At 33.0% G+C, this 21716-nt stretch overlaps 1 protein-coding gene across 6 annotated transcripts in view; it reads right to left on the reverse strand.

Annotated features, from left to right (window-relative positions):
* The window catches only part of METTL15 (methyltransferase 15, mitochondrial 12S rRNA N4-cytidine), a 380086-nt gene that overhangs the window by 295124 nt on the left and 63246 nt on the right, over window positions 1-21716 (reverse strand). The gene's annotated exons all lie outside the window — the stretch shown is intronic.

Genomic DNA, 21716 nt, shown 5'->3' on the forward strand with positions numbered 1-21716 from the left:
GGAATTCTTTCTTTGAAATTACCTGATATAATTTATCTAAAAAGCCTAACCCATATGATACCAAGAGTTTCTTCTGGTAATTTCTCTCATCACCTTTATAACCCTGGCCAAATCATTTTAACTCTCTGAGATTCAACTGCTTTATCTAAGAAATGGGGATAAAATGTACCCTTGTTTACCTCAGATATTTATAAAGGTTATCTTATTTCTTCCTTAAAACAATGAAGTAGGTGTTAGTAAATTTTACATACACAGAAACTAAAATTACACTAAGCTAGTAAATGGCAAATGTAAGAATTGAATACAGGTGTACCTGGTTCTAAAACCTGTGTTCTTTCTCCCACTGACTCTGCATTAAGTCAACAGAGTCTATATCTGCACACTGCTTTATGACTTTCCAAGCATTAATGTTTTCCTACTTGGTCTAACAAATACTCTGTAACAGAGTATGGAAAAGTGGCATTATCCCCATTTTTACAAATAAAAAACTCAGGTTCAGAAAGATGTGACTTAAGATCATATTAATAGTAAGTGAGGGAAAGAGAATTCTAAACAAGGTCTCACCAACTCTGAATTCTGTGATTTTTCTGAAAAAAAAATAAAGAAGGGAGGGAGGGAGTGAAACAATAAATAAGAAAAAATAGGGATGGTATAAGAAAGAATCATGGCAGAGATGGCTTTACAAAAATTATACAACAAAAGTTTAGTGTTTCATAGATGACCCATTCCCACTGGAATTAAGGCTCTTGAAAAGCCATCTTTCTGTATCTTTATCTCTCTCTCTTTCTCCCTCTTCCTCTCTCTCTGTTCCTCTTCTCCTGTTTCAAGAAGATGCCTAGGTATCTAGAGCTATAGAATGTACGTTCTTTGAGGATTTTTGTATTGACGAAAGAAAAAACTTTCTATCTTTCCTATCATTTGAAGACAACCACTTTTGCTTGTTTGTTTGTTTTTTGTTTGTTTTTGCGGTACGCGGGCCCCTGACTGTTGTGGCCTCTCCCGTTGCGGAGCACAGGCTCCGGACGCGCAGGCTCAGCGGCCATGGCTCACGGGCCCAGCCGCTCCGCGGCATGTGGGATCTTCCCGGACCGGGGCACGAATCCGTGTCCCCTGCATCGGCAGGCAGACTCTCAACCACTGCGCCACCAGGGAAGCCCAACAACCACTTTTGTATCTTTTAGTTACAAACAAAAACACAGTTCAGAAAGAGATAATGCTAGTTACCCTGGGTAGGTGGTTTCTTTAAGGAAAAGAGATGAGAGACTTCTTTGAAATTGAGTAGAGGAGAGACGGAGAAGATGAACAAATTCCAGAAAGGCGCAGGACCAATAAAGTGACTGACAGGTGGTAAGATCTCAGAGCAGCTGGCTAGATGATGGACTGAAGGGGAAGGACCCTCAATCACAGGCTTCCCAATGTTACCAGAGATTTCCATGCCTCTCTATGGCACGGAAGAAGCAGAACCTTTGGTCCCAGAGGGTCTACAAAGGTTAAAACAAAAGGCATCTTAGGAGAAATTAAATGTGACATGAGGTGAGTAAGAAGGTGCAGGGTCTCTGCATAGCTCTGGATGGTGTGCGGAGTCTGGGGGATAAGTGAAATTGATGGCTTCTCAGCACAGGGAGACTGGGGATCAAAATCAAAATGAAGGTGATTTAAAGAAAATAAAAACTAGCATTTGAGGCAGAGGATTCATCACGATAATTCTCCAACACTGCCTCCAATTCAATATGGTAGCATCAGTGCACAGTAGTAGGTGTTTAGTGTATATTTAATGATGTGATATGAAAAAAGAGCTCAGTCTCCCAATGTAACTATGATAAAGATTGCAACACTCATTTGTGCATATGAATTCAAGATGTAAGACTCATTATGATAGGATCACATAAAATAGTCACAAGATGCCCAACTTCTAAGTCATTTAACGTCAGTGTATTCCTAATATTAGCAGTTGATTCATTAATGAACAGAACTTTTTCAAAACATTAATAATGATCTGTAATTATATAACTCTATAGCACCATGTTTTTATTTGCTGATCAGTCTCCTTTACATTTGAAATAAGAAAATGAACATTTCTTATGTTAGCTCTTTTAATCAAATACAACTAAATGACATTTTATCCCATGGTCTTCTAAATATCATAGAAAAGATTAGATTTTACTTTTCACCATGATGAGTCACACTTGAATAGTTGAGCTATAGCTGTGGATCTGATATGGACATGGTACAGACACAGAATTTCAGAGCTCAGAGGGACATAACAGACTATTCCACCTCCTCATTTTACTTATGAGGAGACCAAGGCCCAAGAAGGTAGCTGGTAGCTAGTTGAGGGCAAAGCTAGTATTAAAACTCAGATCCTGTGCTCTTTCCACTTCATCTCATAATACTCCCCCACTGAAATTATATAATCACCCTGAAATAAAAACAATCGTTCTTTGGAAAAGCATTTTCTTAATATGAAGATATATACAAGTGGGAATTCTGCACCTTAAGCCTCCAACACAGTTAAAAACAACCACTGTTGTACCATTTTAATTTTAAGACTTTATGATGATAAATCTGTAGAATTAAATTCCAAAGACAATTATGTTTTATATGTGGCCTGAAAAAAGTGTCTGCCCATTATGTGTAATAGCAACTGGTGAAGACGGACTTCTTGACAGGTTACAGTTTTCAAATTGATCTTGAAATTAAAAACAAAAAATTAAAACACCTAAAATCATAGACTCATGGGTGATTAAAGCTAGAAGGCCTATAGAAGTAATCCAAATTTAATTCTGTCATTATATACCACTCTGTCTTTCTAGATTATATCTATATCCCCTTTATACTTCTCAAATGTGATATCCTTTAAGACAGCTAAGGCTGCTCTCTGAAGTGGGGAGACTGACAGAAATCAAGGGATTTGCCCAAGATCACCCTGCATAGACTAGATATTTAAATGATTTGTTTTTCCCAATACAAGACCTCTAACCATTGAAATTTTCACACTGGAACAACACTGTTAAAATTGGACAGGAAAACATTTTTGGCCATGAACACTATGAGGGCATATCTTCCAATTACATTTTTCTAATGTTGATTAGTCATTTCCAATCTGTGCAAGATTTTTTTTTTTTTTTTTTTTTTTTTTTTGTGGTACGCGGGCCTCTCACTGTTGTGGCCTCTCCCACTGCGGAGCACAGGCTCCAGACATGCAGGCCCAGTGGCCACGGCTCACAGGCCCAGCCGCTTCGCGGCACGTGGGATCCCCCCCGGACCGGGGCGTGAACCCGCGTCCCCCTGCATCAGCAGGCGGACTCTCAACCACTGCGCCACCAGGAAGCCCATGTGCAAAAGTTCTCATCTGAATTTGGAAACAATATGGCCTTATTTCACTTTAAAATTTCTTCCTATGAATATTTTCTTTTCTGGCAATTATTAATTTTGAATTTTTCGAATGAAAGTTCTTTTAAAAATTTTAGTTAAACTTCACCTATTTGTAACTAGCTTCATTTTGAAATACTGAAATGTCTTAGGCATATACTTAACTTTCTAGAGTTTTTTCAGGAGGTAATTAAATTAAAATGCATGGCATTAATTAATAACCTGTATATTTACAGAACATCCAATATAGATAAGGCCATAGAAGGTAATACAAAGATAATAAGTTATGAGCCTTCCAGTTTGGTGAGAGAATTTAGACATTCACACAAATAATTATTAGTAAAAAGAAATCAACAATATAAGAAAGGTGTATATAATATTTTACAAGGAGTAAAAAAATATTAATTTTAATCAGTAGTGAGATGAATGAAATTGAAGTAGGTTACAATTCAGCTGGGCCTTGAAGGCTGGGCAGAACTCAGAGCTCACCCTTTCTTCTCACCCTCCATATTTTCTAAATCAAATTCGTTACCAAGTCCAGTTGATTTTACCATACAAATATATCTTAAATCTTTCCACTCACTTTTTCAATTCAGGCCCCCATATTTCTTTGCTTTATTACTGCAGTAGCATCACAACTCATATCCATACCTCTAATCTCACTTCTAATTCTTCTCGCTACACCGTTAACAGGATATCCTTTCTAAAATAAAATTGTAGCATGTGAAATTCCTACTTAAACAGTCTCACAGGCTTTCCAAAACTACATGATAGAGTCCAAACTTCTAGGCAAAATGGACAATCTTCTTCATATTCTGGCCTCCTCATTTCTTTCCAACATGATCTCTCACTACTCCCAGACATGAATTTTACGACATATTCTCTAACTATACAGAAGTATGTGCAATAATCAAACATGCCAAGCTGCCTCATGCCTTCTCTCCCATTTTTCCTTGTTCCATCTCTCAAATTTTATTCCCAAACAATTACGAGAATCCTAATATGTCCACAGCTCTATTCCAAGAGTTAGAAATACAATAGCAGGCCGAAATAGACATGGGTCCTGGTCTCATGTAGTTTTCAGCCTGGAAGCCTGAGTATCTCTAACATACTGTCCTTTCTTTTTAGAATAACCTCTGAAAGATGCCCTAAACATTTGTGTCCCTGGTGCCAAACAATTAATAACGCACAGAATATAACCAATAAATATCTGCTGGATAAATAAAAACAAGGAGAATTAGAACTTAAAAAAGGCATAGACATAGGAAAGGATATGTCAGATATAAGGAGAGCAAGTTTGATTGGAATCCAGGATTTATTAAAAGAAGAGGGTGGAAAGGATAAAAAGGGAGAAGAGAGAAACAGAAAAATGAACAACTTTCATGTATGTTCCAGATACTGTTTTAATTTTTGCAGTATGTACCCTCTCTTAATCCTTGTAGTAGCAATGTAAGATAGACAAACTAGGAGCTCATGCAGGAAAGGTAGTGTAAAATCAAACTGCAGCAGTCCTAAATGGCTAGGGTAAGTAATTTACACCATATTTGTTAGACACTGGACAGCTTTGAAGACTTCCTTTTTTAACATACAAAAAATAATTTATTCCCATGGATGTGGGGAAGGGGAAGGGTAAGCTGTGACAAAGTGAGAGAGTGGCATGGACATATATACACTACCAAACATAAACTAGATAGCTAGTGGGAAGCAGCCACATAACATAGGGAGATCAGCTTGGTGGTTTGTGACCACCTAGAGGGGTGGGATAGGGAGGGTGGGAGGGAGGGAGATGCAAGAGGGAAGACATATGAGAACATATGTATATGTATAACTGATTCACTTTGTTATAAAGCAGAAACTAACACACCATTGTAAAGCAATTATACTCCAATAAAGATGTTAAAAAAATAATAATAATAAATAAATAATAATAATAATTTAACTGCCAACAGTACTAGATGGATGGTACAGTGTGAGAATATAGTGGTGACCTGGTGTAGAGCACCCAGGTAAGAGGACATAAAAGCTTGAACTGGCAATAGGAATGGAGAGTGATAACAAATGTATGCACGTTTATTTCATGCTTATTTTATGCAAAACGTGGTGCTAAACATTTTATCTGTATTATTCATTCATTTTATAAAGAGGCATAAATATACACACATACACATTTAGTTAATTGAACGTGATTCTCAAAACCACACTCTGAGCCAAGTTACTATTATTATTATAATACTATTTTACAGAAGAGAAAGGGGAGGTTTAGAGAGGGCTAGGTAAGTTGTCTGAGGCACAGCTAATGAATGATGAAACCTGATTTCAAAAACAATTCTCTCTCCTGAACCTGTACTACTAATTTGCTTTTTTTATAGAGGTAAAATAGTAACTAGATGTGGTGAGTGGAGAAGTAAGAAAAATTGTTTAAATGATCACAAAGCATGCTATCTAGGTAACTAAGAGGATAACAGACACCATTTATTATGCAATTACGTGCCAGTGCTAACTATGCCACACACTTTAAAAACTTGATCTAGTTTAATTCTTACCACGGCCTGTACGTTAGGTAAAACAACTCCACTTTACAACAGATGAGTGTGTTGGAGCCATTTATTTTGGAAAATATGAATGGGTGGTACAATTAGAGATAGAGGCAGAAATAAGCATTTCTTTTCCCTCCCTTCCACACTGCCTCTCCATGCCCTGCCACCTCCCAGTTAGTGTTAGAAAGGCCAAGGAACAACTTCTTACTCCAGAAGAGAGAAAACTAAAAGTATGTGAAGATACAGGCAGCATGATAGAAAGAACAAAGAGGTTTAAGAATTTCATATAGGAATAGAATAACTCTTTGTAGTAATCTTGAAACAGTGAAGTGAGGGACATGGCTGAACAGAGATTTTGAAGAGAATAAAAAAAAAAAGCATACAAATGTAATAGGCCCAATTATAATAGAAATAATCCATAGAGGGAGCAAGAAGTCTGGTTCCTGAAAATGCTTAAAGAACATTAAGTTTTAATTGTATTTTTAAAAGCTCATCCTAATCAAAAACATTCATACATGGAAAAAAAGAGTAAGATAAATTATTTTCATTATATATCCAAATTATACTATGCAGCCTTTGGAAATTTGTGCCCCAAATACAGTGCTCCTGGCATACATTTACCAAAGGCAACAGAGGGGAGCTCCTTTGATGTAACCAGTGAGACAAATGTTAAGAGAGATGAGCTAGTTATTTGGATATGATATAATGGATATTCTGACAAAAAATTACTAGAAAGTAGTCTGCTTTATAATGTCACTGAAATGTTCATAATTGCTAAGGCAAACTATTATTCTACCGTTGTGTGCTTAAATCACTCAAGACTATCAGCAACTTCTCTCAGGCTTTACTTATGTTTTCTGTCTAATCTGTGACAGGTAGACATTTGTCACACTGATGCATCTGGAGACCTGAAATAAATTAGAACATATAACTGTGAACATAGAAGGCCACCAACCTCATAGTCAGCTAACATTCTGAACAAACATTTTTCCTACAAAACCTCTTGATTTATTATTGTCTTGTCAAGGTCTGTTGAGTATCCGTCTGCTACACGCTTATTTTGTTTTATTTGTAACTAATACATGAGCTAATGTAAAAGGAAAAAAATCTCAAAAGAACATAAAAGTTATACCAAACAAACCAATCAATGCATTGCAATAAATTTATCTTCTTTGTCATTTTATCAAGAGTATTGGTGTTACTATGATGACTCATTCTGCCTAAATTCTGCAGACATTTCATCTTGTAGCTTAAATTCTATCTTATTCACAAAAGAAATCTTAATTTGTCATAACAAAACTTATTTTTTCTTTTCTTTGTAAAGTACGTCCTTCGATTATATTAAATAATTAGAGTATTCATCCTTCCTGGTGATGAGTTGCTTTTACTCTTACCTGTAACATGGAATAAATTTCAATCGTAAGTCCCAGTGCTGTACAATGGACTGCCATTTGATCTGTTTTCAGATACAATGGTTGAATTAACACAAACAGCTAAAAATAATATGGCTTAGGTGGTCTCAATAAGCTTAATTTCACAAAGGTCTCAGGCCCAGACAATGTCAATCTGTCTGCATCTTTTTGAATAAGAAAAATAGTTTTTAATCAATACCATCAAGAAATTCAGATAACATATTCTGGACAAACTTTTCTAGGAACACCACACAACTACTGAGAATGATAGTTATTTTCTTCTAAGAATTATTAAGTATATAGATTGTTTAAAGTATTTGGAAAAATAATGCGAAAATAATAGAATACTGAACTCTTTCATCGATGTGTTCAGCAAATGCTCTTCCCAAAAATTTTTGGTGGGGGCCACAAGTCATTTTACTGATGATGGTTTCAACATAGTTCTAATATTAAATCCTTATCACCATTAAAATAAAACCAATGATGGTAAGATTTACTATTACTTGGCCTCCAAATAACATTAATTTTATGCAAGTCAAAGCACAGCTATATATATAAGTATTGGTGTCCAATCCACTGTGCGTATATGTGTCTATGTGTATGCACGCCTATAAGGGCAGGTGTGTAGGAACTTCCATATTCCTTAACTTGTTTAAACACGTGATTGAAGATTGGACAAGTTTCAGACTCAGACTCAGGATACACTATACCACCATTAAATCCTTGTGTGGAGTAGATGTTAGAAAGTAAAATTTAAGGAGTGACAAAGAGTTTCACAAGTTAGGAAGAGAAAAAATAATCAAGAAAATATCTTTAAAATAATTCAAAATAATTAGAAGAGGCAAGTTCAATAAAATATCTACATACTTTTAGAACAAACTGCTTTTGTGACTTTCAAGTATTACATGAATTGAAAAACAAGATCTAAATGAAGCAGCAGGGTGTAAAAGAAAGAGAATGGAGGTCAAAATATCTGATTTCTGATCCAGAATCAATTATTTAATTGCCATAAAAGTTGGCAAGTTAACTTCTCTGAACCTCAATTTCCTTATGTGTAAATGGAGATAAATATACAATTTTAGTTCACATCACTTTATTTAGTCCACCACATCCTTATTAGGATATGCAAATAAGACAATATGCATGAAGGAAATTTGAAAATGGTATAGTACTACATAAATAATATTAGTAAAATGTATTTTAATTAAGAAAATAATTATTCACAAAAGGCCTAAATTCCATAATAATTTATACTAAATACAAAAGTAATTTAGCATACAAAAAACATTTCACAGCTTCTTAGTTTGAAGAAACACTAACAGAACCTTCAGTTGGCAGATCATCTTTAAAAGGATCCTCTCGATAATGTTAACACTTCTAGAGGGAGAAGTTTCAAAGAGTTTTAAATGCAATAAAAATCACCTATGATATATCTAAAATAAGACAATTTCATAATTACTCTGACTTTGCTATGTCTTAAAACTAATTTAAAAACTTCAGCCCAAATTGAAAAAAAATACAGCTTACTAGATGATCTTTTAAATACTTACTCTTTAAAAGCAAATGTTTAAAAATGTAAATACTATTATTACTTTTCTTTTTCAGATAGTAATACCTTTAAAGATTTTTATTATTGCCCTTTTAAATTTTATCGCACGGGGACTTCCCCGTGGTGCAGTGGTTAAGACTCCATGCTCCCAATACAGGGGGCCTGGGTTCCATCCCTGGCCAGGGAACTAGGTCCCACATGCATGCCACAACTAAGCATTCACATGCCACAACTAAGGAGCCCGCGAGCCACAAATAAGGAGCCCACATGCCGCAACTAAGGAGATAGTGAGCCACAACTAAGGAGATGGTGAGCTGCAACTAAGGAGCCCACATGCCGCAACTAAGACTCAGTGCAACCAAATCAATCAATCAATCAATAAATATTAAAAAAATTTTTATCACACTACTAATCATATGCGTAAACATGGTGCATAAACAACGCCAGGTAGGGACAATGAACTGGACAGTGGGGCTAATTTAACTACACTGGTATTCTGACATATTACTGGAAACAAAGCAACCAAAATTTCTCTATTTTTAACTGACCAGGAAAACTTTATAGAACTTTCAACGTGGCCAGTTGACTGACAAGAAGTAACAGTCATATTAAAATCAATTATCTAATTACCTTGATAATAAAGTAAAAATTACACACTTATTGTATAAATTCTGTATGGAGAATACAGAATTTTAGAGTATAAGTTTTACATGTAGATACAAAGAATTATAAAATATACTCCTAGTGTCCTAATGGACATTCAGTCTACTTGGAGAGACCAAACATGTATCCCTGAAATGATTAAATAAATTCCAAACATGCCAATTTTTTACTGTGAACTAAAATTGTATATTTATCTCCATTTACACATGAGGAAATTGAGGTTCAGAGAAGTTAAGTCACTTGTCCAACAAAATTCCAGACATGCCAAATGCCAGTGTATAATTACATGTCAATGTTAACAAAGAGGAAACTATGTTTTACAGAAGCAAATAATACTCTATGCAGTCATGGTCTGAAAAGTCTCCTTCATCAAAGAAGATGGCCTCAAGTCAAACCTCAATTATAACTAGCTAAGTATAACAGAGGAAAGAATGTGTCCCAGGAGGCAGGAAAAATCTGAAACAAAGGCAAAGGAACATTATTCTTGAATCATTAACTGATTTCATTGTATAGCATACAGGATTTGTAAAACGAAATAGACCAGGTTGAATATAATGTTGTTTAACCTTTCTGAGTCAGTTCTCTTAGTTATAAAATGAAGTCAGAAACACTGATCTTATAGGATTACAATGAGAATGAAATAAATTTGTGTATATAAATTGCTTAGAATACTTTCTGGCACATAGTGAGTGATTAAAAATAATAATAATGATGATGATGATGATGATGATAATAATAACACCTACTACTTCCACTGACAAGAAGCACAAGAACAGATGAGAGCCCATGAAGTATAGGACTTGCACTAGGATAATGACAGGTAGAAAAGGAAGGGTTCATATGAGGAGAAATGACAGAAGGAATGCTACCATGAAGAAGTACTCATAAGAACCAAAGCTTAGTTTAGATACAAATGATAAAGTCGGAAAAAATGTCAAACTTGTCACAGAAGTTTCAAATCTATTTGCGTTAAAGAATGATGACAGCACTGACCAAAAAAAAAAAAAAAAAAAAAAAAAAACCCTGGTATCATCAGAGGAGATAATCTGTTTTTCTGGGAATTAACATGATCCTCTCAAAATCTGACCCTCTCAAAATCTAAAGCACCAAATTATAAGCGGCGGCATATTTCCTTCATACTCGCGACCCCTTCTAATTTATCAATATAGTTTTACATTTAAATCAATGACAATAACAGGTTAAGAATCAATTCAAGATCACTAGCAGGGAATGGGTCATATTACAGATGGACCCTCTTATTATTATTAAAACTAATAGCAAAGACTGATTAGATTCTTTCTACATGTGCCAAGCTACTTTACATAACAACTCTGTGAGGTAGATGCTACTATTATTTCCATTTCATGTGAAGAAGCACTCGCCTAAGGTTGCATGGTTAATAAATTACAGAGTTATTTGAACTCATGCAGTCCGTCCTTTGAGTCTATGCTCTTAAAAAAACTCCTCCTATAGTTTCCTATAATTTATTTTTGAGTAGCACAAATATCAGATCATGTCACTCCTCCTCTGCTCAAAACTTTCTAATGGTCTTCTATTTCACAAAGCCCTTCAAAATTTGCCCAGCAAACCTCACCTAACTTAACTGACTCCATCTTCTACTCCTCTCCTTCTGGATCATCTATTCCCATCAGCAGAGCCTTGTTACTGTTCCTCAAACAATGCCTGTCATAAAGCATTTGTACTTAACGTCCCACCTGCCTTCCCCATCACAGCACAGATATTCAAGGATGGAGCATTTGTTCTGTCTTCTCTTTCATGTCTTTGCTTACATATAATCTTCTTAGTAAGGCTAAAAACTAAAATTTTTCTCACCATCAACACTCATTTCTCCCTATACCCCTTCCTTGCTTTACTTTTTCTCCATAGAACTTATCTAATATAACATAATCAACCTCATATCCTTCTTTTTTATTGTGTTTATTGTCTGTGTCCCATCACTAGAAGGTAAGTTCTAAGAGAACAGATACACTTTTGTATCTCTCATACCTGGAACAGTACCTGTCACATAGAGCTGAATAAATATTTATTGAATGTATACATGAATAAATGAATACAAATATATTGGTAACTAAACAAATTTTGTTTTCAAAAAAGGGATAAAGGAGAAAAGAGAATACGAATTAATATTTATTGAGCATCTAACGTGCGCCAGAAAGTCTACCAGGTGCTTAGCACCCATTAACTCACTAAACACTTATCTAATTCTCCTGTGAGACAGATGTTTTTTGCCATTTGCCCAGGAAACAGACTGAGTTTAAGTGGCTTTTCCCAAAACAAACTGCAGTAAGTAATGAAGCCAAGGTGAGACAGTGGCCTTTTTGATTCTGAGGGTCCATGAGCTTCTTGCTTTATCACCCTGCCTCCTGTAAAGTATTTTAGGTAGTAGCTAGGATTTACATATCTAATCTAGCAGGAATCTTTAAAAACATTTCCATGAGTAAGCCTCATCATATTCAGATGGATGGGTGCAATTCCAGTAACTTTTCAGATAAACGATATTGTGATGATTAGTTTATGTGTCAACTTGTCTAGGCTACAGTACCAAGTTATTTAATCAAACACTAATCTAGATGTTGCTGTGAAGATATTTTGTTGTAGTTAACATCCAAAATCAGTTGACCTTAAGTAAGTGAAATTACTCTCCATAATGTGGATGGGATCTCATCCAATCTGTTGAAAAGCCTTTAGAGCAAAAACTAAGGTTTCTTGGAAGGAGAAATACTTAAGACTACAGCAGTGCAGATGAACCGGTCTGCAAGGCAGAAATAGAGACACAGATGTAGAGAACAAACGTATGGACACCAAGGGGGGAAAGCAGCTGGGGGGGCGGGTGGTGGTGTGATGAATTGGGTGATTGGGATTGACATGTATACACTGATGTGTATAAAATGGATGACTAGTAAGAACCTGCTGTCTAAAAAAGTAAAAATAAAATTCAAAAAAAAAGAAGAAAAAAGAAAGAAAGATTTAAGTCAGAAGTCTTCATGTTTGCATTCTGCTGACAAACTACTGACATTCAGTGAGAAATTTCAATGCAAAAAAAGAAATGGTAACTCTTCCTCTAAAATTCATCTGCTTTTGAAATTGTCAGCAAATAATAAAAGTGGACATTTTGCTAATGGTGGCATGGGGTAAAGACCCTCTTCCATATGAAGTAAATTGTAATTGTACTATTAAAAAAAAAGACTACAGCAGTGGCAATCATTTTGTGACATATAAAAATATCAAATCATTATGTTATATATCAGAAATGAATATCGTAAGTCAATGGTTAAAAAAGAAAACCCGCACAGCTTTAACCCCTATATGAGACTCCAGCCAGCTTACCTGCCTGACAGACTTCAGACTTGCTAGCCTCCACAAATGTGTGTGCCAACTCTTGAAAATAAATCTCTTAATATATAGGTATATATCTTATTGATTCCATTTTTTTCTGGAGAACCCTGACTATTACAAATACTGTCTTCAAGTCTGAAACAATAAATAAGACAAAACAGAAAATCCAGATGTAGACTTCCAGCAATGCTGAGTATAACAGGCAATAAACATTTGTTAAGTTTAGATAAACAAATAGATGGCTTACTTAAAGGAAAAGGAAGAGAGAAAGCCTAGAAAATTCTTAAAGAAAATACTGTCTGTCTGTCAAGAAAAACTGTGATTTTTGTTTATGCTTAATAAAAATTTTATTTCCATTTTTTCTTTGTTCAAAGGTATCCAAACACTGGCAAACTTCTTAAATTGAAAGAAGAGTCGTCTAATTTATTCAGCTCATTCAACCATCAATATTGAATACTTGTATTTTTTCTTACACGTATTTCTTGTATTCCAATCGTGACATTCTAGAGCACAGTAAGCACATTTATAACTTCTTACTGCATTACTACCTTGGCTATTCCTTAACCAAAATTTACTTCACACAACTGACAGCCTAACTAACCTACTAAGAAAAACTGTTTTAATAAACTTTGGATAGGTATTAAACAAAGATCTTGTTTAATTTGTATAGGGTTATCAAAATTCACTACAGATAGCTGGAATTAGCATTAATAATTTTATTTGGTTTGAATCTTAGATTTTGACTTCTTTAAGGTGTTCTTTGCTATGGTATTGGCATAAGGTATAATTCTCCACCCAACTATTTCAACAGAGTCCTAATGCAGTGCTAGAAAACCACATGGGTGCCCTTAAGACCACTGAAAATGAAGTTAACAAATGGGGTTCATTTAGAAAAGGGTCTCCACTCTATGACCTTGGAAAAGTCATTTAATAAAGGTAAGTCTTAATACAGTTGTGTGAAATAAAGAGGTAATTTATATGAAAATAGCTTTGTACACTGTAGATCACTACACAAATATTATTTTTGCTATTAAACATTTGATGGTGACAATAATGGCATGACATCTAATTCTATCTCAAATGTGTTTAGAAATACTGTCTTTCAAAACACCATAGATCCAAAACCAGAAAATTAAGTCAGACAGTCAAAATTATTTATTGCTATGAAAAATAATTAGGGAGCTTGAAAGACTCACTATAACAGATCTACCACCTGTTTAGTTTGACTGCATTGGGAATCTCAAAAGCCTGTATCATGGTCTCTGTTCTTGGACCTGTGTTCATGAAACCTGTGTTGTGTGCCTCCTGTACCTCCCCCAATTATGACCCCCCCCCCACACTTTCAAAAAGTATGGTTGGAGTACTTGAAGCAATAACCCAGAATAATACAAGTATTTCAGAGTTACAAGGTACTTAAATGCCAAATATGAGCATTACTGCAGAGACCATTTAGGTTTCTAAGCAATAAGTGTAACATGAAAACTACTATAAGGCTATTTTTAAGCATCAGGACTATATTATGTTAGAATACAAGGGGAACAACTGCTTAAAACAAAACAAAAAACTATAAATTGCTATAACAAAGGGAAGCTAGTCTTCCCTATATATCTGCTTCCACTTTTCAAGTGCTTCTTCTGAGTTAGTTCTATTTACTAAACAACAACCAAAAAAGTCCAATATTTCCAATCCATTCTAAATTAAAGCATCTTAAATCATGCCTTCTGGATTTGAGGAGGAAACACCATTAAGCTACACGAAAAGTCAATTTTTCCAATTATTCCCACCTAAAATTAAACTTCTACCATCAATTCTCTATCTTCAATTCTAGATTTATGTTGCAATAAACATTACTCCAAAATAAGTTGATAACCACTTAAAGCCTGGAAATCTTTTAGTTATGCCAAGTTGTGTGTTACAGAATGTGTTATCATTTGTTGTGAGACAATATCATTTATGTCTTCATAATGCGAAGTATCAAACCTATTTGACACAATCTTAAGAGAAGATACAAGGTAGAGAAGATACAATCTTTGAATGAATACCGGATCCTAAAAAATATACAAATAAGCAAAGAATGAGGTTTAGTTTCCTATGTTTGAAGTAAAACATAATACCCCAAATAACCTCATTTGAAAAAGGCTTTAAATATATAAACACTGACTATACCAAATGAGATCAGGAACAGGCTAAGGTAAAATAATAAACATTAAAATATTAAACCAGATCAAGAAAATTCTTCTTACTCTCGCTAGAAGGAGAAAATTAGGCAAAAACAACCAGCACTTTCTGTTAATCAGTTAAGATATTTTACTGTCAGAACACAATGCTAAGCTATTTTCTGACTACTAGTTTTCACAACAGGCTTAAAAATAAATCAACTTTGCCTTTCAGGAGCTTGTCTTATTTCAGACATGTAATTGTTGTTACTTCTTAAAATGTTTCTGTGCCAAAAGAACTCTTCTATATCACCACTTGTTTTTTGTACTTGGAGTTCATAATTAAACACTAGAATACTACCCGTGAAATATGAAATATACCACAGATTTATGTCCATGTACTATTTTTATAAAAAATATTTTAAGTTGTAAAAAAAAGTACTATTGACTAACTGTTCTACTGAAAAAAATGTTTTTTACAAAAATGATATAGTCCTTGAAAGGTAAATTTCTTTATGGTAATATAAAGTTTAAATAATTTAGATCTTCTTGCCTCTTTAAACTTCTATTCCAGCTTTCTTCTTCCTTCCAATATTAGTTAATTGTTGAATTCTCAAAAATATCCCACAAAGTACTAAAAACTATAACACAAAGGAGAAAGAAAAGCAATGTGAATTACTGTGATATCCAAACCAAAGACATTATAAGAAAAGAAAACAGGCACAAATGTCACCAAATTATATAGAGAATAAATATCTGCTTTAAAATTTCAGATGAAATTTAAAATAAAAGCATTGTCGCCAATTTTAAATTCTACAGGCAAGTGTAAAGACATTTGTGCTAGAGTTCAATTCTACAAAACAATTTATAATTTCAGAGGTAACTTTAAAATATAAACCTTAATATGATAATCATATGAAAGAAGCACCACTTGCCTTCTGGTAGATATATAGTAACTCTCTGCTGTCAAGCTAAGTTATTATTAGTAGGCTCAATGTTTTAACTTCATTATACAATATAATGTAAATGCAATCTAGGATAACTCTCATTAGTGCCAGTCTACATCTATTACTTTGGTTGAACAAGTTGTAACTAAAGCAAATGAGCTAAGTATAGCAAATATTGACTTACTGCACCATTAAAATGTTTTTTTAAAAAATCACTTAATTTTGTTAAAATGTTTTAATTTGTACTAATTCACATTATAATTCTACCTAATGTAAACATTAATTCTGCATCTTCTGTCATGATCATTTATCCAGGTTTTGAAACAAATGTAATTCAACAGATAATTATTAAACACTTAATATATAAGCAACACGCTAAGCTCTTTATATAAGAATGTGGCTATATGACTTCAGGCAAGTCACTTTACCTCTCTAGGCCTTAATTTTTTCAATGATAAGTCAAGAAGATTAAAAAAGATGATCTCTTCAAGCTCAAATATTCTGTAATTCTAAAATAAATAGCATCTAAACATATCTGACTATAAATTAAGAGACAATTCCTTTGCATTTTTAACACAGTTAAGTAAACTTGAAATAACTCTATTATAACTTAATATCATGTCACGTGAGCTGGAAATTTAAACCCAAAGAATAAGTATCAAAATATTGATAAATGAAACAATGAATATTTCTCTATAATTTCTGAAAATATTAGTTGATCTTTATCATCTAAGAAAACATGAATTATCTTTGTTATTGTTAGTCATGGAAAAAAGGTTCATGTGAAGAAGGGATTTTATCTATGTTCTAGGATAAATGAGAAAAGAGGCCATCTATTTTCCTTCTCCAAATAAGTGGTTATAGTCACAGGCAAGAGAACTATTAAGGGAAATTAGAAACAGGAGGTTTCTCTTTATGAGAAGTAATCTTAAAATTATCAGTAATAAACAGTATTAAATCAACTTTTGAATTATTATTGATCATGGAAAAAAATTAAAGCAGTCAATAAAGTATAATCGACACTTAAGAGCAAATCAATTGCATTAACTCAAAATACAGAGCACTACATGAGGCTCTAGCAGGAGCCCTGAAAAGAAAAATTATAAATCAATAGTATTGCAAATATATATAAAATCTGTTCCAAAGAACTTTATAGTAATGGCTTCATAACTAAGTGCTGTTGCAATGAAAACACAGCTGATTGTGATCAATTTGGGAGTCTTTCATTTTACTGAAATTTCCATTACAATGTCATTTGAACAAATCACAAAATACTCTTGTATGGCATCCTAGTGATGTTTTATAAAATGTGAAGTTTACTGTACTGGCTAGCTCATCACCACGGGGAATCATCAAATAGAAATGATTCATTCATGTAAGCTGACTCCTATAATCGTTAACCACTTGTGCACTCCAATTGAAGGAGTACTGATAGAGTCAGGAGGTTTTAAAACTGGTCTCTGTTATTTACTACCACTTGCTCCATGGTTAATTGAGACTATAATAAATTGATCCAGACATGTTTACATTTGTCAAAATAAGAACTCAAGGTATAGATGCAAGGAGTTTATAAACAAAACTAAACAATTTTAGAATTGAATTTAGAAGTTGAAGCTTTAGGAAAAAACCTTGGAGTTTATTGATGGTCTCTTTCTGCACAAATAATATTTGATATTGACTTTAGACACAATCCTCTATCTATTATGACATTCTGTAGGCTTTGTTTCTTTCTCTGGGAAATAAAAAATGAAGATACACAGGACTGAATGACATTAAACACACAAAAATCTCATTTGGCAGTTCAAGTTATTAGTGACTTTGCAGCAAGGTTTATATCCCGAAATTTCAAAATAGTATTTTAAAGAAAGGAAACTTGGAATTATGACTCTACACTAAATTATTTAACAATTCTTGTGGGCTTCTGAGGGAAATGAAAATTCAACAATATACTTACTAGCACAGTATTTCAGTTTATAATATCACCCATATGCTATATTTTATTACAAATTCAAATGGATTCTAGGAAATAAAACAACAATAAAATAAGCCATATACCTAAATTACACATTGAGAAGATTATGGTAAATAATATTTCATGAATGTAAACATTAAAAATAAGCTAAGATGAATGGATTACTAAGAAACAAGTTTACGTATTTTTATACTATCATTTATATGAACAACCACAGTTTCCTTTAGGAAATAAACATTATTATTTTACACCAAAAGAAGTTATTGATGACATTTCCCAATACAAAAGAGAAAGTAACAGTAATATATAATTATATCATTTATGTTGACTTTGGGGAAAATATAATAATGCTTCAAATGGCATTCTAAAAGGTATGGCTCAGCCAAGAGTATAAGGGCAGCAGCAAGACTCTGAAACTAAGTAGCTGAATGTAAACTTAGGTGAGTCCTAACATAAGCTTTGCAGTTAATATTATGCGTCACTTTTTAAAAGACATTTCATATTCTTCTGTTTCTTCTGTGCTTCTACTCAACGACTTACTGTAATGAACATGATAAACTAGTAAGTTAACATTTAGGCATGAGTCAATTTTTTAAACATTTGCTTGATATCATTACATCATTAACTTTTAATTCATAGTAAATGAATTCCAGTAAGTGAATAATATCTTAAATGATATTTTCATCTCTAAATAAATCCAAACAAAAGGTCAAAGTTATTTAATCATTTTCATTGTTAAAAATCACAAAGAATTAAATACCATCCATGCCTTGGTTTAAGACTCTGTCAGAATATTAAAATATCTTTCCAATGATATATTTGAATTTATTTTCAAATAACATATGTGATTCATATGTGGTTTGGTGAATCAAACGCCAGAAATAGTCTGAGTCAACTATGATATGTTCCAGAATGTCTGCCCACTTATAAAGTTAGTTTACAACTTTGTTAGTTAGTTACAATTAGTTTACAATTTTGTGATATGGTATTCATTGTATTCTCAAATCCCACGAAAACTAGTATAACAAAAGACAACGAACAGAATATTAACTCAATCTGGCTATGGGCCAAAACTGGGGAAACCTAAGAAGAGAACACGGCTAAAGATGAAAAATATCCAAGACAGCAATGCTTGCATGTCTAAATTATATTATAAATACTCAAAAACTCCCATTTTATAAAATCAAAGGTATATTTTTCTATAAACTTGATCACTTACCTGTGTGGCATAAGTTGAAATCTTGCACTTTCATATACACAAATAATACAGTAAAGCTATTCCCCAAGTATATGTGTGTGTACACACACACACACACATATAATATATATATAAATAAAGTATATATGTCCACATGTATGAAGTGATGAAACTATCATCTCTAAAGATCTTTCCATATCAGAAGAGATACTTCTTTCTCTATTATTATTTTTCAAATTAGGAAATACTTGCTATTTGGAACACTTCAAATGATAAATAACAATGAAAAGTAAATTAAATCATAAATTAAATGTATCATAAATAAAAATAAAATTATACTATATATTTAATGCTGCAACTATGAGGTAACCATGTTTTTATTATTTTAATAAGATGGACATCCTTCCATGTTAAAAAGAAAGTTAACATTTATTGTGTGCTTCCTATTTTCCAAGTTCTGTCTGATATGTTCTACCTTTTTAATTCTCATAATGATCCTGAGTTACACTTATTACTATCACCTACCTCCCCTACCAGCCCTACCTCATCCTTTCTAAGAGCTGCATGGTATACCGATGTGCAATCTTACCATCTATTTATGCATTTCCTGAATAGTACATTTTAAAACATTCTAAAACATTTAAAACATCTCCAGCAACCTAAATGAAAATATATACTCAGAGTTCAGCCAGGATTTATTTAGCTAGTCAAAGAGGACCATGGCCAATATGAAAGTTTACAAACTCACCTACTTTTGTTCAGAACAACCTCTGGGTTTGTGGATAAACCTTAGTTACTTTTATATTTCTTAATTTTTATTTCTAAAGTGCTATCATATCTCACAAACTTCATAAGCTTTATATTATGTACATCTAAGAAGTTTCCAGAAAAAAATTATTCAAGGTTATACTGTTTAAGCTCATCAAGAACAGCACTGTTTTATATTTTTATGAGGTCTCTTTCCAAGTGTATTAACACTATGTTCATTCTATCTGATTACTGGAATGAAAATATGTGATTGGTAAAGTGGTTTATTTCCGAAAATACATACTTAAAGATTAACCGATATGAGTATGTCTTCACAGGTTCCACCATTCCATTCTATCCAAGGAATCTGAATCTCCTTGCTTTTGACAAGTGTACTATATACATGGATTAAACTTACTTAACCACAGTATCGTCTTCCTAAAAAAATTTTTAACTCTATCTTACTGTGGTATTGAGTAAAATTAAGCAGTAAAGGCAATTACTAAAGATAAACAAGTATATTGCATTTCAAAAAAAAAATTTACATAGAATTATTACCCAATTAAATATGATCAAGCTTGGAGAATTTAAAAATTTTGTGACACTGTAACCTATGCCATTTTCATCCATAATATAAGTACTATATATTATTGTATAGAATGAAAACCTAGACAATTATGGTTATTTATAATTAAGTCAAATAAATTTTATAAAACAACATGTTTTCTTCAAGGGTGGAACCAGTAAAACAATTTTTATTATAAATATAAAATCCAAACTCGCAAAATTACCCTTCCAAAAAAAAATCCATTAGTAATATAGATTGAAAAGAAAGATTATTAAGATTTTTAGAAAAAGAAATCTTAAGCATATGAACATTAAGAAATCATGTATTTTTTATTGACTGTAAAGTATTTTGTAATTATTGACAGTAATACAGAATTCTGTGAAGTAGGTTTCCTATATTTGCTGTCCCTATAACATTTTCTCTTCAACCCACTCCAGTCAGGTTTTCAATTCCAACCACTTTCCTGAGGCATATCCTTACAAAATCACCAATGACCTCTATCTAGGCAAAACTCAGTTCATATTTTACTTGACCACAGCATTTCACATAATGGATGATTCAGTTCTCAAATTATGTCTTCCCTGGCCATGGTATTAAATACCTTCTATGGCCTAACTTTTCAATTGTTCTCTAGACTCAAAAACCCAAATGTCATATTTGTCATTTCTACTTGGATTTCTACTATGCACCTAAAATTTAACATGGGCAAAACAGAATTCTTGATTCTCCTATATTTTAAAAAATATATATGAATACATAAATATTTATGTTAATGTATATATAACATATAAATGTGCATATTTTTATGTATTTATTTGACTGTGTATTAATTATGTCTCCCTCAATAGATCATAAACTGCATGAAAACATGGATGTTTCCTGTTAACTGTTATATCCTCAGGGCTACAAACAGTACCTGAAACATAGCTAGAGCTCTATGAATATTTACTAAGTGAATAAATAACATACAGAATTAGAAAAAATGATTCTTCACTTTGCTTTTACCTTGGGCTTTAAAATATTATGGAAAACAGTTTTAAACCTAAAACCATTAGCAAGTAATAATTAATAGATTATTTTGTTTCTAAATGGTTTCAGAACAGAGTTAAGTTGATCCTGAACTATCAATAATAAAAATACTAATGATGATAGCTACTAATTGTTCAATGGCTATTATGTGCTAGTTCATTTGAAGATGCTTTATATATATTTAATCCTAATAACAATTCTCAAAGATA

Source organism: Globicephala melas, chromosome 8 (assembly GCF_963455315.2).
Source record: "Globicephala melas chromosome 8, mGloMel1.2, whole genome shotgun sequence".
NCBI classification, from domain to species: Eukaryota; Metazoa; Chordata; class Mammalia; order Artiodactyla; family Delphinidae; genus Globicephala; species Globicephala melas.